Consider the following 15,672-nt stretch of genomic DNA (forward strand, 5'->3'; position numbering starts at 1 on the left):
CTGGATACCTTCCTATGAACCAAGCTCTATGTAAGGGATTGAGGATACAGCATCAGTTTGTAGGTTATTGCCTCCGGGGATTTTACACTCTCGGGAAGGAGACAGGCACATAAATATGAAGTTAAAATGCATTATGGGAAGATCTATGATAGAGTTATGTGAAGAGTCCTCTAAGAGCACAGAGGTCCATGGGATAAATGGAGGAGGTGATGCTGAAAATAAGTAAAGAACTCTAATAATGTGTTTGGTACATGAGCTAAACCCTCATTTCTTACTCCCAATTCTCTAAAAGTGTTTCTTCTCACCAATTTATGGGCTTCTATTTTTTCTTAATAGTTACTATTTGGAGGCTTCTTTTCTGGATATTTCTTTACTATGTATGCCCAGCTTTTTGCAATCCTCCTGTCTTATCGTTCTTCATTAATGGCCAGGAGATCACTTTTCATGACAATTTTTTCTTCTTTGTTCACTAATTTGCCAGTATATAAACCTAAACCACATTTAGCACAAACGTGACTTAATTTTAATTCCCCGGTGCTAAAATGGCAGATATATTTAAAATTTACATCCTGACAAAAATGAGCTTGTGCTGTGATACCTCTACCTCTCTGTTTTAAGCACAGCTGGCATTCTATTAATAAATGTATAGCATTATTTTAGTTACTTTCCTGAGCATAGACACTGACACATCTTGTATTCACATTAAGTACTGAAGCATTCTGCATTCTCATAATGCAAAAATTCAGGAGAAAAAAATTGTCTAATTTTTCTCTTTTATATCCTTGTTTTAATACATAACTGCATTCTTTAAACACTCAAAGCCCATTTGGTATTCTACCACAAAATTTTTAAAAACAGAAGTATCAGATATTACCTAAATCCAGAATCATCATCCAAACCATATTAATTTGAAATTTTACCAATGTCAACTAATCTGTGTATTTTTTAAATATTTGCATCACCTTCTTACCTCTAATGACATTGCATTGTAAAACCCAAGCAACCAATTAATGGTGAGTTACACTTACATCTTTCAGATGAAGGGTGGCTGAAAGTTCCTCCTTTGCAGGTACTATATTTATTTATAAGGTGTATCATATAGGTCCTACAAATAAAGAATTTTAAACACACACAGGTAGCCTCCATGGTCTATATCTTTGTTCAGTTGCTCCAAATGTGTACTTATATCTGAGGACTTGAATTACTATAAATCTCACCTAATAGACACTGAGAATTTTAAAGAATAAGTAACATTTTTTTCCCAACTAATTAATATATAAAATATTCTTTGATCATGAGAATATAGTGAATTGGACACATCTATTGCTACAACAAAGCTGCCCCTTTTTTAGTACCCACAAAACTCCAGTGGAATGCAAGAAGAAACATTTATTTTTGCTCACCATCTGTGAGTTATCTGGGCACTTCTGATAACATCTGGGCCCCTCCATTCAACTGCAAGTCAAGGTGATAGTCTTCCAATCAGCCAAGCTGATTATCATGGTGGAGACAAGATTTTAAGAGAGGGCAGTGGCAAGCTTAAAGCCTCTTTTCAGAACAAACAAATTATCATTTCTTCCACATTCTATTGGCCATAGCAAGTCACAAGATAAGCTCTGTTTCCATGAGTGGGGAAATAGAGCCTACCTCTTGCTGAGAGGAACTTCAAAATTATATTGCAAGGGGAATTGGAGAATTGGGGCTTTTTAAAACCAATCTACCACCAACACACATATTTCTGGTGAGAGCATATATCTTAAAAGATCATTGTGTAGGTCTAGTTTGACCGCAGTGGGTTAAATTTTTTTTAATTGTTTATAATCGGTGAACAATTGATATATTTTCTGTGAACATAATTGAAGAAATGATATAAAAACAGATAAAATATTTTACGTGAAAATTTTGTCATCTCACAACTGTTTCTGTTATTTAAAAAGAGTCAAGTGATTGAGTGATCAACAATACAAAACTGATTCGTCTAACTGATGACATCCACTCTAGAATATGCAGTTTTTAAAGTAATTATGAAGTTTATGGAGCAACATAGCAAACATATTTATAAATGTAAAGTAACATTCACAATCGATTAAATATGCAGTATCATTAAATAATGGAGAACAACATATAATATTTTCCTGTAATAATTAATATTTAAGTTACCTTGACAAGATTTTTTTTAATGATAGATACCTCAACCTCTTTTGAATATCTTTCAAAAGCTCTCAGTCAATTGGTATCACATTTTTTTCTTTGAGCATTCAAATTAATTTTAAAAGAGAAAAATGATAAAATGGGAATTTCTTATGACTTAATATTAAGAAAACATAGCAGAATATATAATTTATGAGTACAATTAACCAAAAAAGAAAGATACCTAAACCTATGCATAGAAAAAGAAACTAAATAATGTCAGAATATGTATAATAATTATTTGTGCAAAATTTTTTAACTTTTATATATTCAAATGATCTTTTTAAAATTTTTTCTACAAATATGCACAGTAATTGTTCCCCAATCACATGCTGCCTTTCAGAAAATTCCAGCATATGCATATTTCTGTGGTACCCACACAGGGAAAAGAATTTAAGGGCACAAACTTGGAAACCATATTGTGCTGAGAAAATGTTTTGAAATTAGGAAAGTTGACATAAGGATAGGATCCAAGAAAAGCTACTGGCATTTGATCACTGTAAATTATGGAAAAGAGGAAGTAATGATGAAATAGATCTGACAGCGATGCCAAAGAAAAGGATGCTAGAACACCAGATATAATAATCTCCAAGTGTTTGGATCAGGGTGATTTACCAGACTACTATAACTTTTTAAGATTATCTAATTCCTCTGCCTGATTCATATTCAACCAATCATATTGCTGAGCTGAAATTAGTTTACAAAAAAAGTATCTGCATTCCATATAGCGTTAAGTAGACTAATCAAATAAATGGTTGATGTTTGATGATTTGCTTCTGGTTTGGTAATCCCTAAAGTGATGACATTGGCATTTAGCTATAAAGCTTTCTCTGGTGAGTATTATTATTTGAAGATACTGTGATCAAGTATTATAAATTTTCAAAACTTCATGGTTTCCTGATTCCTCAAAGTCACCAGAAACAGGTTGTGAGCACCCCGCTCAGGTGACCAGGTGCATCAGCATAATAAAGCTGGTCCCTGTCACAAGTTCTGCTTTTTGACCTCCCCTGAGTGTGACCTAGTGACATTCAAATGCACCAGTGAAATCCCTTCATGCCTTCTGCTTGTGTACTCTACCTTGACTCTCAGTGAAGGCACTTCCCACAGGCTGGCGCTCGCTCTTTCTCTCTCTCTCTCTTTCTCTCTCTCTCTCTCTCTCTCTCTCTCTCTCTCTCTCTCTCGCTCTCGCTCTGTTCTCCACCTGCTTGAATGAGCCTGCTCCCTTGAAGCTCTTCCCATATATACCCCTGAGTGATGTCCTGTACCTCCCTCCTCTAGGACCTGAGGGTATAATAAATTTATTTCACTTTCATACACCTCTCCAAGGTGCTATTCCTTGCCTGCACCAGACTTATCATCAAAAACCCCCCTTTTAAATATTCTAATTATTCCTATAACTGTGTTATCAGTGATGCAGAATCTGGCCATTGAGTTTTCTATCCTGTGGCTCTGAGGACCTGGATCAGTACTACACTAGTTCTGGGGTATCTCAGAACACATCTTAACCACCACTTCACAAGCAAAGAGGTCAGAGTCAGATGGCTATAACTGGATTTAGTAGTGGTGGATTCATACAGATAAATGGATCTATAATTTCTGTTTCTGTGTGCAGCTGATTTTGTGTTATCATGTGTGATGGTTAATTTTATGCATCAACTTGACTAGGCTATGGTACCCAAATATTTGGTCAAAGACTAGGTTAGATGTCATTGTGAAGTTGTACTTTAATGACATAAACATTTAACTGGTAGACTGAGTAAATCAGATTACCTTCCATAATGTGGGTGGGTCTCACCTATCAGTTGAAAGCCTTAAGAGAAAAATACTGAGGTCTTTTGAGGAGGAAAGGGAAAATTTTGCATACAGATTGCCTTCAGACTGGTGCTGCAACATCAACTCTTCCCTGGATCTCCAGCCTATCAGGCTATGTCAACAGTGTGTGCCAAACTCAAGGTCACTGGAACACTGTTTTGACATTATGCTCAGGACCTATTAGGAGGTCACTATCTAAACTGTCTAAGCTGAAGAATCCTGACCAAATCCCACCATTTCTCCAAGGTGAATAGGATAAAAGTAACTTCCAGAATCGTATTACTACATTGGATAACACAGGCAGGGCAGAACATGAATGCTCTGAGGCTTGAGCCATGCCTTAACTCTTAAAATGTTTGTTTTTCTACTAACATAAGCTGTCAGTGATTCTTCTCTGTAGTAAATAGTAGGGACAAGGCTAGTCCTTTGACTAAATTCTCCAAAGGAAAATAAAAAGTAATAGGGTGAACTGTAAAATGCCTCTCTGGGAATTAAATACCAAAATGCATCAATTTCAGCATCAAGCAATACATTTCATGACACATGTTGTTTGACTACATCCCTTTAACACCAAAAAGAACAACAAAAATGGTCGGTGGGAGGTGGGGAGCAGTTTGAGATAGAGATAGGAAAGATACGGAAGAAATATAAGGAACAACTTTAATGACAAAATGCTGTCATGCCTCATAAAATAAATTAAGAGTTCTATTGCATGTCAGCCTAGAGCCACATAATCTTTGCTCAAAAAAAATCAACCCAATTTATATCAATTAACCCAAAGCAAATCCAGCTTTTTGTATGCTTAATAGAAGCATACATAATATAATAAAACACACCATAATTAGAGGGGATTCACTGTAATTTTATCTTATTGACTAAGCATTACAACAGCAATAAAACATAACCTACCCTGTTGTTGAATGTATTCAAAATGCCCTTTTATACAGGTGCAGATTCCAAGGTTAGTCTCCACGATCTTGAATTTAGCTGCATGATATTCTATGGGAAGCTTGGTGTCAAGTGGAAAGTGCTGACTTGGTTAGAGACTTAGGATTTCTAGTTTTAAAAATCTGTCAGTTATTATCTTTGTGACCTCGGGCAATTCACTTAAACTTCCTTAGGTTCTGTTCCTTTATCTATAAAATAACAGCAATGAATATATTCCCATAAACTTCCTAGAGTTGTGTTAAATAAACATCACTCCAAGGTCAGACAAGAAGATCTGATACAAATTATCAGTGACATACTATACTGATCAAACATTTGTGGTCTTAAAATAACTGCTTGTTCATTAAGATATTATACCCCTTATTCAGTATTTGACAGCTCTAAAGATCTACTCCCTTGTTATCCTTCAGTTGCTAGACATGGAGGTCCAACTCCTGTACTCAAGGGAGTCAAGAAAGGGCTAAAGTCACAGCAGCTTTCATTTCCTACCCGAACCCCCATTTTATCCAGGTATGACTGACAAATAAAATTATGTACATTTAAAGTGTACAATGTGATGTCTTGATATACATATACATTGTGAAATGATCACTATAATCAAGCTAATTAACATATTCATCACCTCACATATTTAACTTTTTGTTTTTGGTGTGAACACTTAAGATCTATTCTCTTAGCAAATTTCAAGTATATAATGCAGTGTTAACTATAATTACTGTACTATACATTATTTCTCCAGAACTTATTCATCCTGCATATCTGAAACTTTGTACCCACTAACCCCTCAGTCCCTGGCAACCACTATTCTACTCTCAGTATCTATGAATATATATATATATATATGTACATATATATATACACACACTATGTCAAAGATCAGTTGACTATAAATGTGTGGGCTTATTTCTGGGCTCTCTATTCTATTCCATTGGTCTATATGTCTGTTTATATGCCGATACTGCACTGCAACTTTGCAGTATATTTTGAAATAAGGCAATGTGATGCTTCCAGCTTTGTTCTTCTTGCTCAAGATTACTTTGACTATTCAGGATCTTTTGTGGTTCCATGTGAATTTTGAATTGTTTCTTTTATTTCTATAAAAAAATGCCACTGGAATCTTGAAAGGGATTGCTGTGACTCTGGAGATCACTTTGGGTAGTATGGACATTTTAACAATATTAATTCTTTTGATGAATGAACACAGGATATCCTTCCATCTATTTCTATTTCCACATCTTTTCAATATTATATAGTTTACAGTGTACAGAACTTTCACATCATTGGTTAAATGTATTTCTAAGTATTTATTATTTATGATGCTCTTGTAAATAAGATTATTTTCTTAATTTCTTTTTTAATAGTTCTTTATTAGTGTATAGAAATGCAACAAATTTTTATGTGGTTTTTGTATCCTGCAACTTTACTGAATTTTTTTATTACTTCTAACAGGTTCTTGGTGGAGTCTTTAGGGTTTTCTGTGCATAAGATCATGTCATCTGCAAACAGAGATAACTTTACTTCTTCCTTTCTGATTTGGATGCCTTTTATTTCTTTCTCTTGCCTAATTGCTCTGGCTAAGGACTTCGAATACTATGTTGAATGGAAGTGGCAAGAGTGAGGATCCCTGTCTTGTTCCTAATCTTAGAGGAAAATTCTTTAGGTTTTCATTGTTGAGTATGATGTTAGCTGTGGGTTTGGTTTTCATTTCATGGACTATATTTTTCCATTCATTCACTTTTAACCTATGTGTGTCCTTAAACCTCTTGTGAGTCTTTTTTCTTTTTGTCAGCATATTGTTGGAGCTTATTTTTCATCCATTTAGCTATTCTATGTCTTTTAATTGGAAATTTTAATCCTTTTACATTTAAAGTAATTATTAATAGATAAGGACTTAGCTATTGCCATTTCGTTAGTCATTTTCTGACTGTTTTGTGGTTTCTTTGTTTCTTTCTTTCTTTATTGCTGTATTCCTTAGTGATTTGATATTGTTTTTATGATTCTTTTGTGATTTCACTCCTTTTTCTTTCTCTTTTGTATATATACTGGAGAGTTTCTCTTTGTAGTTGCCATGATATTTACATGAAACATTTTATAGTTATAACAGTCTATTTTAAGCTGATGACTACTTAACTTCAATTACATACAAAAACTCTATACTTTTACTACACCCCCAACATTTTGTGTTATTGATGTCACAATTTACATCTTTTTATATTGTTTAATCCATTAATGAATTATTTTTAGCTATAGTTATTTTTAACACTTTGGTCTTTTACCTTTTATACTAGAGTTAAGAATGATTTATGCATGCCCATTACAGTATTATTCAGAATTTGACTATGTATTTACCTTAACAGTGAGTTTTATACTTTCATGCTTTCACATTACTAATTAGTGTCCTTTCAACTTGAAAAAACCCCTTTAGCATTTCTTGTAAGTCAGTTCTGGTGGTGATGAGCTCCCTCTGCTTGTATTTGTTGTCTGGGGAAGTCTTTATCTCTTTCATTTTTGAAGGACAGATTTTTCAGGTACAGTTTTCTTTGTTGGCAGTTTTTTTTTCCTTTCAGCACTTTGAATATGTCATTCCACTCTCTCTAGACCTGCAAAGTTTCTACTGAGAAATCCTAATCGTCTTATGGGGGTTCCCTTGTACGTGACAAACACTTTTCTCTTATAGCAGCTTTCATTTTATCATGAAGCCTTTGGCAAAGAATGAATTTCTCCTTTTCCTTTCTAATTAGTTTGTTCCTTAATCTTCAAAAGGAGAATCCTCCTTTGGTTTCAGTGGGTGTTTGTAACTCTGCCCTCTCCTTCCCCCCACAAAAAAATACTATCCATTTACATTGCTGTAGGATTCTGATGAGATCAAAAGTGTTCTGTGAATGTCTTCCAGGAATGTCAGGACTTTCTCTGTTTCCCAGCACATTCTGTTTATGGCTCAGAACATTCCGAAGTCACATTCCGTTAGCTGCATGCTAAACTCACTATCATATTCCTCCACCAACAATGTTTGTACACTGGTTATCTGGGCTTTTCAAGATCAGACACTGTGGCTATTTTATTCACTAGTGACACACATAGTACCATACCTGGCACACAAAACTAGTCTTCTGCTAAAAAAAAAAAAAAAAGTTATGCATGATATTTAATGGTCTATGTCAGTTCTGCTCCGAATGTGGCCCTCAGGCCAACAGCACTGGCATTACTGGGATTTGTTTTAAAACTTATATACTTGGGTTCTATACAGACACATAAAATCAGAATACATCAGGGTTGGGACCAGGCATCTGTGTTTTAATAAGATCTCCACGTAATTTGCATACTGACTAAAGTTTGAGAAGTCCTGGTTCAGATAAAGTCTTATTTATTTAGAAATTTTATTTTCAAACACTAAAAGTATAATGCCATTTAAAGGGAGCATTATTATAATTAAATACATGAAAAGCTACAAGTGGATAGCCAGCACGTGTCACATAAGCTCCTCTGTATCCATAGTCTATATCTATTATTTTCATTTTTCACAAAAATTAATGACCACTTATGTATGTTAATATTAATAATGAGTTTCAACTGAGTATATAACAATGAATTAGAAACTTAGCATATATCTGAAAGAGATAGAATGCTTGCCTAATAATATGTTAGTCATGACAAATGAGGAGTATACCATAAAAATGAAATTAAAATTACTATCCTGACAGGAACAAAACTGAGTACACAGGGAATATGATGACAGTTTAGGATTATTGCTAATACTGAGAAAACCTTTCAGAAGATAGCATACCCTGCATTGTTCTTCATTAGAATAATAGTGCTTTATTACGAAGAAAAAAAAAGCACTCGCTGAATATAACCAACAACTTAGTAAAAGTTTAAAAAAAAAAAATGCATTTGGGAAGCCGTAAGGCAGAAACATTGACCAGAAGGGAAAGTGTAGATTGAAACATGGCAAAAAGTTAGAACAGAAAAAATAAAATAAAATAAAATAAGCTAGAGATAGGGAGTGGATGGAGACAAACTCAAGAGACAGAAAAAAAAAAGAGTAAAAGGATCATTAATAAAGCTGTGAGGCTGTTAGCTGAGGACATGTGAACTCATAAATATGAAGACCCCCCCCATGAGGGTCTCAGAATTGTGTGGTTAAACACGCAAATGAGCTGTATGTGAACACATTCACGTCCCAACACCCGCCGCCCCCACCCCCCTGCTTTGTAGCTAAAGACAAAACTAGAAGGTTGAAGATTGAGTTTGGAACTCTCTTCTAATGGCATTTTCATCCTGGTGTGTAGGAAGTGCTGGAAACAATAAGGTTATTCTTAAGACATCATTCCTTGCTTTCTACGGAAAGAGTATCATATCCAGTGTAAGAAAACAATCTCTACTCAGGAGAATTCAAAATCCTACCCAAAAGGAATACAATATTGGAATCATCATATTATTATAAGAATTATTTTTCAAAATTCAGAAAGAGTAGCACATTTTGAAATTTTTATTACTTTAACAAGCATCACTACAAAAGCAGGTTGTTGTTTTGTTTTGTTAATTAAAAAAAAAATTGTTGTTGTTGTTTTAGAACAATATCAAGCCAAGCTAAAGTTAATAAGGTGAGAGAAAACCAGTCAGTTTTCATCTGCTGCAACTACACTCTGTTGACATCTTTACATGGTCACGTTCATGTGCGTGTGAATTTTAGAAAAAAGCTCACAGGCTGCACCGATTTTTAGTGCCAATTAACCAAGTAGCTACAATCATTGTTATTTTAATAACTGTATTCATTTCAAAGAAACCCAAGTAATACAGCTTCCTGCAAAAGACTTGAAACTGACTAAGCTCTCGGGACATCAGCATTTTTAAGGAAAGAGGTTCACAGTTTACCATGTTATTTATAAGCATATTGAAAGAGAGAGATTAAAAACAGCATTGTAAGTGTCTCCCTAAATTTTATGCCTGCCAACTCTTTACTCATATTGCAAAAAAAGAAAAGAGTATAAGCTAAGAGGCTATAGTCTACTCATACCTTGATTAAACCAAGGCAGAAAACTCCCCAAAGTTTCTGTGTCATTCTGGAGAAATGCCTATGGAAGCTATCTGATGAAGCCAGTCATTCTGTAAAAGCTCTCACATTTGTGGGGGCTCCGTCATGTACCCTTTTAGCTGACCACCTCCAGGAAGCCTCCAGATATCAGTCCAATTCTATACTTCCCTGCTCCTACCACCAGATGATATTCTCAAGTAGCATGTATAAACCTTGGTGTAGGTTGATGCTCCCAAACTAGACCATACTGTCTTGAAGAAGCTTCCTTTACAGCCCACCTAGGACAGAATGTACTATTTTTGCACATTTAGAAGATGCTAAATATTTCAGTTCAAGCCTGAGTCATCATGCTTAATGTATTTACCAGGGATTCCATATTTGTCACACAAGGATATTTGAGTCAGCCAGTATTGTTACCACATATAATTTGTTTAGGAGCTGAGTGTTTTTATAATGGTTGTTGAGTATGATGAATCTAAGAAGAATTCAAAACCCATATTTTGTATTTATTACAAATTTTTCTAAAGTGAGAAAAAGTTATACTCAACATTACTAAAGAAGATCTTTGAGGAAAAATTCTTTTAGGTTTGGGGAGAAATAAGAAAAAGAATACCACATTTGTGAAACAAACTTTCCTTATTTGATCCTTCAACTCTAGTGGATTTAATTCTGGATTAAATGGGTCATGGGTGCATTGATTATGATTGCCAAATCCAAAAATCCCGAAGTGGTCTGTTGAGGCAATATTTGTAAATAGGAGAATCAACATTTGTTGGAGAATCTGGAATAGTGGTCTAAGACAGACTTTTTATGTCTCACTCATCTGGGCTTAGGAAAGGTTCCTGGATAGGTTACAAGATTTCAACCTGGCTAAAGAGAGTTTAAGGGAAAAACTCGTTTTCACTCTTCTGAAAAGGAACTCGACCTCCACCTTCAAGTTCTTTATCCAACAGCATAATTACTGGGAACATACTTAACCAGTTGTGGAGAAGATTTCAATGTCTATATTTATCCAGTTTTTCTTGGAAAATTTTAGAACTCCAATTTCTAGTTGTTAGCTTGTAGCAGTCTGTGAGTGACTCTTAAAGGGTATGAAGCAGCCCTTGTTGTGGTCATTTCTGAAAACAATGCCTCATCCTGCATCCTGGTACCACATGCAACTTCCTTCGGTGTGCACTATCTTGAACACACTGCTTCTGAAACGTCTGAAATGTTTCTCAAAAGGATGAGTTTATCTCTCCAACATTCCCAAGTTAATGCCTTAGCATAAATCCAAGACAATCACAAAGTTTAACTTTGCAGGCTGTGGAAAGATGATACAGTGATTGGAAAAAGACTAAGACTGGGTACAAATCACCTTGGTTTCTAATGTCACCTATGAAACAGGCTTAGAGATAAGTCTCTTTACCTCTCTGGGATTGAACAGAATAATTTATACAGTCTTGCCAGCTTTATCAATTCTAATATTATGTAATATGAGGAGTCTGGAAATATCTCTACTCTTTCTCAACAATTACCATGACAATAATATATTGTCAATAAATGTATGTAACATTCTCCTTTCTCTTTGTCTATATAAAGTGTTATCTGTTCATTCAGCCAGTTATATAACCTAGGCATTGACAGACCCTGTATCAATTAGGGTTCTTCTGGTTGGAGTAACAAAACATGATTTAAATTCATGCAAGAACAAGGCAGAATTTTTTATAATTATGACCTGAATAAAATCTGGACTATCCTGTAGACCCATCCTGTCACAGTCAAAGAAATGTGGTCTCTCAATCTAATTTAATTATTGATTAAAAAAATAACCCCTGTCTTTACTGAAGTCTCTCAAATGAATTCAAAGAGATATGATTTATAATTCAAAGAAGTATTTCACGAAATCTTCCACTGTCAATCCTCTCTCGACAGCTCTGTCATACTGAGGCCAGCTTACAGTCCCTCTTTCAACTCCTTCAGCATTCACTCCTAATCAGAGCTTCCCCATTTCTTCCCTCCTCCATTTCTCCAAATTCTCATAATCCTGTCTGTTTTTAATCCCCCTTCCAATGTAAAGTAAAAAAGTCTCTTTTTTTCTAATGTTTCAGGTCTGTCTACCAATCACTCAGAATCAATTCTACAAAGCCAAGGAACTTTGCTGAAAAACTTGGAACCAACTTTAGAAAGCAAAGAAAAAGAGGGAAAAGAAGGAAGATTATCTCAATGGGTATATTAAAAAGGGAAAAATCAAACTTTTATAACTTTACATATTTTCTTTTCTTTTCTACATTTTAACATACAGGAGGAAGGGGTCTCTTGACACTCCATGTGAAGGATGTAGCTGGGCCCCTGGAATAAACTAGAAATAGTAGTATGAATATTTTCAAGGGTATCTTTTATTTTTCAATCTCTGCTTTTTCTCTCTGGGCCTGTTTGGGTTTTTTTCTTCTTTCCAACTCTAGAAACTTTTCTCTACTACTTTTTTGTCTCTCTATAGTAGAAAGCACGTCCTCTGTGAGCTTTCCTTTTAATTTGATATATATTCAGCTACCAATAGAGTAAATCATCTTTTTGTAATAGGAAGGGAATCTGATTAAGTTTATATCTCATGTCCATTCAACATCTAATTAAAAATAACCAAGTTGACAAGTTTGTATTTTACCAAATACATATTGATGTGGGTGCAAGATGGATTTCTTAAAACACAGTGGGGTTATGGTCTGAGAAGACAACTATTGGGCCAGTCATAAATTCTAATTCTGACTGCAAGAGTATAATTCCTGCTGATTTAGATAGGCCTAGAGTATCCTCTGGCTCCTCATTGTTGTTATTTCAGTTGTATTTCACACCATGGTTTCAATGATATGTTCCTTACTGTTGGGTGAGACACTTTAAAAATATATTTCTAGAGATAAAACGTTTTGCTCATTATTCATTGTATATCTTTTCACAATATTGTCACATGATTTAGTTTTCCTAAAGAAACCTATCAGATGTTTGTTTATTTTTACCTAAAATCTTGCTTTCAGACTAGTAAGGTATTAAAATTTTTCAATATTCTCATTGTGTAGATGATGAGACTGAGAGACTTACCCAAGACCACATAGCTGGTAAGAGAAAAACAGCAATTCATCTCCTCTTTACTGCTCATTTAGTTTCACACTTGGGTCAATTCATTGTCAGTAAACCTGTTCTATACACTGGAGAAAGATTATACTTAGGGTTCTCGCTAGGCTAGCATATATAATTTTCAAAAGAAAACTAAAGATAGAACCAGTAGCTTTGCAATTTTATACAACTTAATGTACTAGTTAAACTCATTGTTAAGCTAGGTCCAAAGTCATATGACCCAGGAAATTCATAAAATTATGGATTTTCTTTGTATCTTAGTATCTAGAGTAATAGTGAATTCTTCCATGGTTTTAAATGTACGTAAGTGGTTTTAAAATGACCTTCAATCAAATACCTGCATTCCAGGTGTTCAGGAAGAATTCATTTAGAGTGTAAAAACTGGATTTGAAGTTTCTTTAGTCAAACATATTCACCTAGATTTTGCATTTCTACATTTTGCATTCTTACATCCAAACAATAAGGGAGCAAAAAGGAAGAGAAAAGATCATGCTACTTAATTTGATCAAGATAAAGGGAAAATAGGGAAGGAAGAATGAGCAAAGATGGGGCCTAATGAGTTAACTACACTGACTATAGAGACCAGCAAAATCATGGGGCGGAGCAAGCAAGCTGAAAAAGTTTTCTCGGTGATCAAGCTATATAAGCAGCAATAAGACAGTAGGTATACAGAAAGATCCAGACTGAGCAAGTCTCCATTCAAGGCCAAATTCACACAGATAACATGTACATTAGAAGATGGGGTAGGTAGGATGGGGGTTGACTCTCAGGAGGAACTGAGAGGCAAGTCAGAAGCTTCTATAGATTAGTTGGGGAACCAAACTTAGGGAATTTTGTCTTTGTGATGGTTAATTTTATGTGTCAACTTGACTGGGCTAAGTGATGTTCAGAGAGCTGGTAAACTTTATTTCTGGGTATGTCAGTGAGGGTACTTTAAGAAGACATTAGCATCTGAATCAGTAAGTGACTGAGCAAAGAAGATTTGCCCTCATCAATGTGGGTGGGCACCATCATCACAACTATGGGGGGCCCAAATAGAGCAAAAAGGTGGAGGAAGGATAAATTCTCTTTGTCTCTTCTTAAGCTGGGCTATCCAACGTTATCCTGCCCTCAAACATTAGAGTTCCTGGTTCTCCTGGTTTGACTTCAGACTGAATTATGCCACCAATTTTCTTAGCTCTCCAGCATGTAAATGTCATATTGTGGCATATCTGAGCCTCCATAATTGGATGAGCCAATTTTCATAACAAATATTCTTTTATCTATCTATCTATCTATCTACCTATATCTTATTGGTTCTGTTTCCTTGGAGACTCTAACTAATATGGTCCTAGGGTGAAGAAGTTCTGAAGGTATTTTGGCTGGCCAAGGACATTTTGAAGTAGTAGAATAACCTCTTGGTCTCAGTCGTTTAAATTACTAGATGCCCCAGGCTGCTCCTGACAGTAGTGATTAAAAAAATTATAGATTGACCCCTGGAGATCTGAGTCTAGGCATATTGAGAGCTGTGATTAGTTTTGAGTAGGTTTGATATATAACACCACAGTGATTATGCTGCACCATTCAGAATAACTACAGTTTTCACTTGTTGATTAAGGAAGGTAGGGTTGTTATAAATATATATGTTAAAATTTATGACAATTTTTAAAGAGATGTTTTCCATTTGGGATATACATTCTTTGGTCCTGAGAACTTAAGAACAAAATGCTGCTCTTTTACTCAACCTATCAAGTTTCAAATTAGTCTGAAAAGGCTCTCTCTCATTCTGTTTCTTCTAAATGCCTCTTTAGAATTTGACTTTCTCATTAAAATAGAAATGGTAAGAATACACTAAAACAGACTTGCTGTGGCACAGCCAACACACACACCCTCTGTGATTTTCCCTATCTAAGTTCAGAAATATCTCTGCTTCCCTCCACATTGCCAACTCACACTGAATATTCACGTTCATCCTCATTTATTTATGTTCAGCCTGGATAATGGAAAGAAATTCACATTGAGGGTTCAAGACGGCAGAGCAGAAAGACGTGAACTCACTCCCTCTTGCGAGAGCACCGGAGTCACAACTAACTACTGAACAATCATCAACAGGAAGACACTGGAACTCACCAAAAAAGATACCCCACATCCAAAGACAAAGGAGAAGCCACAATGAGGTGGTAGGAGGGGTGCAATCACAATAAAATCAAAACCCATAACTGCTGGGTGGGTGACTCACAAACTGGAGAAAAATTATACCACAGAAGTCCACCCACTGGAGCAAAGCTTCTGAGCCCCATGTCAGGCTTTCTAACCTGGGGGTCCCACAATGGGAGGGGGAATTCCCAGAGAATCAGACTCTGAAGCCTAGTGGGATTTGATTGCAGGACTTCAACAGGACTGGGGGAAACAGAGACTCCACTCTGGAGGGCACACACAAAGTAGTGTGCGCATCAGGACACAGGGGAAGGAGCAGTGACCCCATAGGAGACTGAACCAGACCTACCTGTTAGTGTTGGAGGGTCTCCTGCAGAGGCAGGGGTGGCTATGGCTCACCGTAGGGACAAGGACACTGGCAGCAGAAGTTCTGGGACTTA

The sequence above is a fragment of the Balaenoptera ricei genome, chromosome 8 (assembly GCF_028023285.1).
Source record: "Balaenoptera ricei isolate mBalRic1 chromosome 8, mBalRic1.hap2, whole genome shotgun sequence".
Classification (NCBI taxonomy): domain Eukaryota; kingdom Metazoa; phylum Chordata; class Mammalia; order Artiodactyla; family Balaenopteridae; genus Balaenoptera; species Balaenoptera ricei.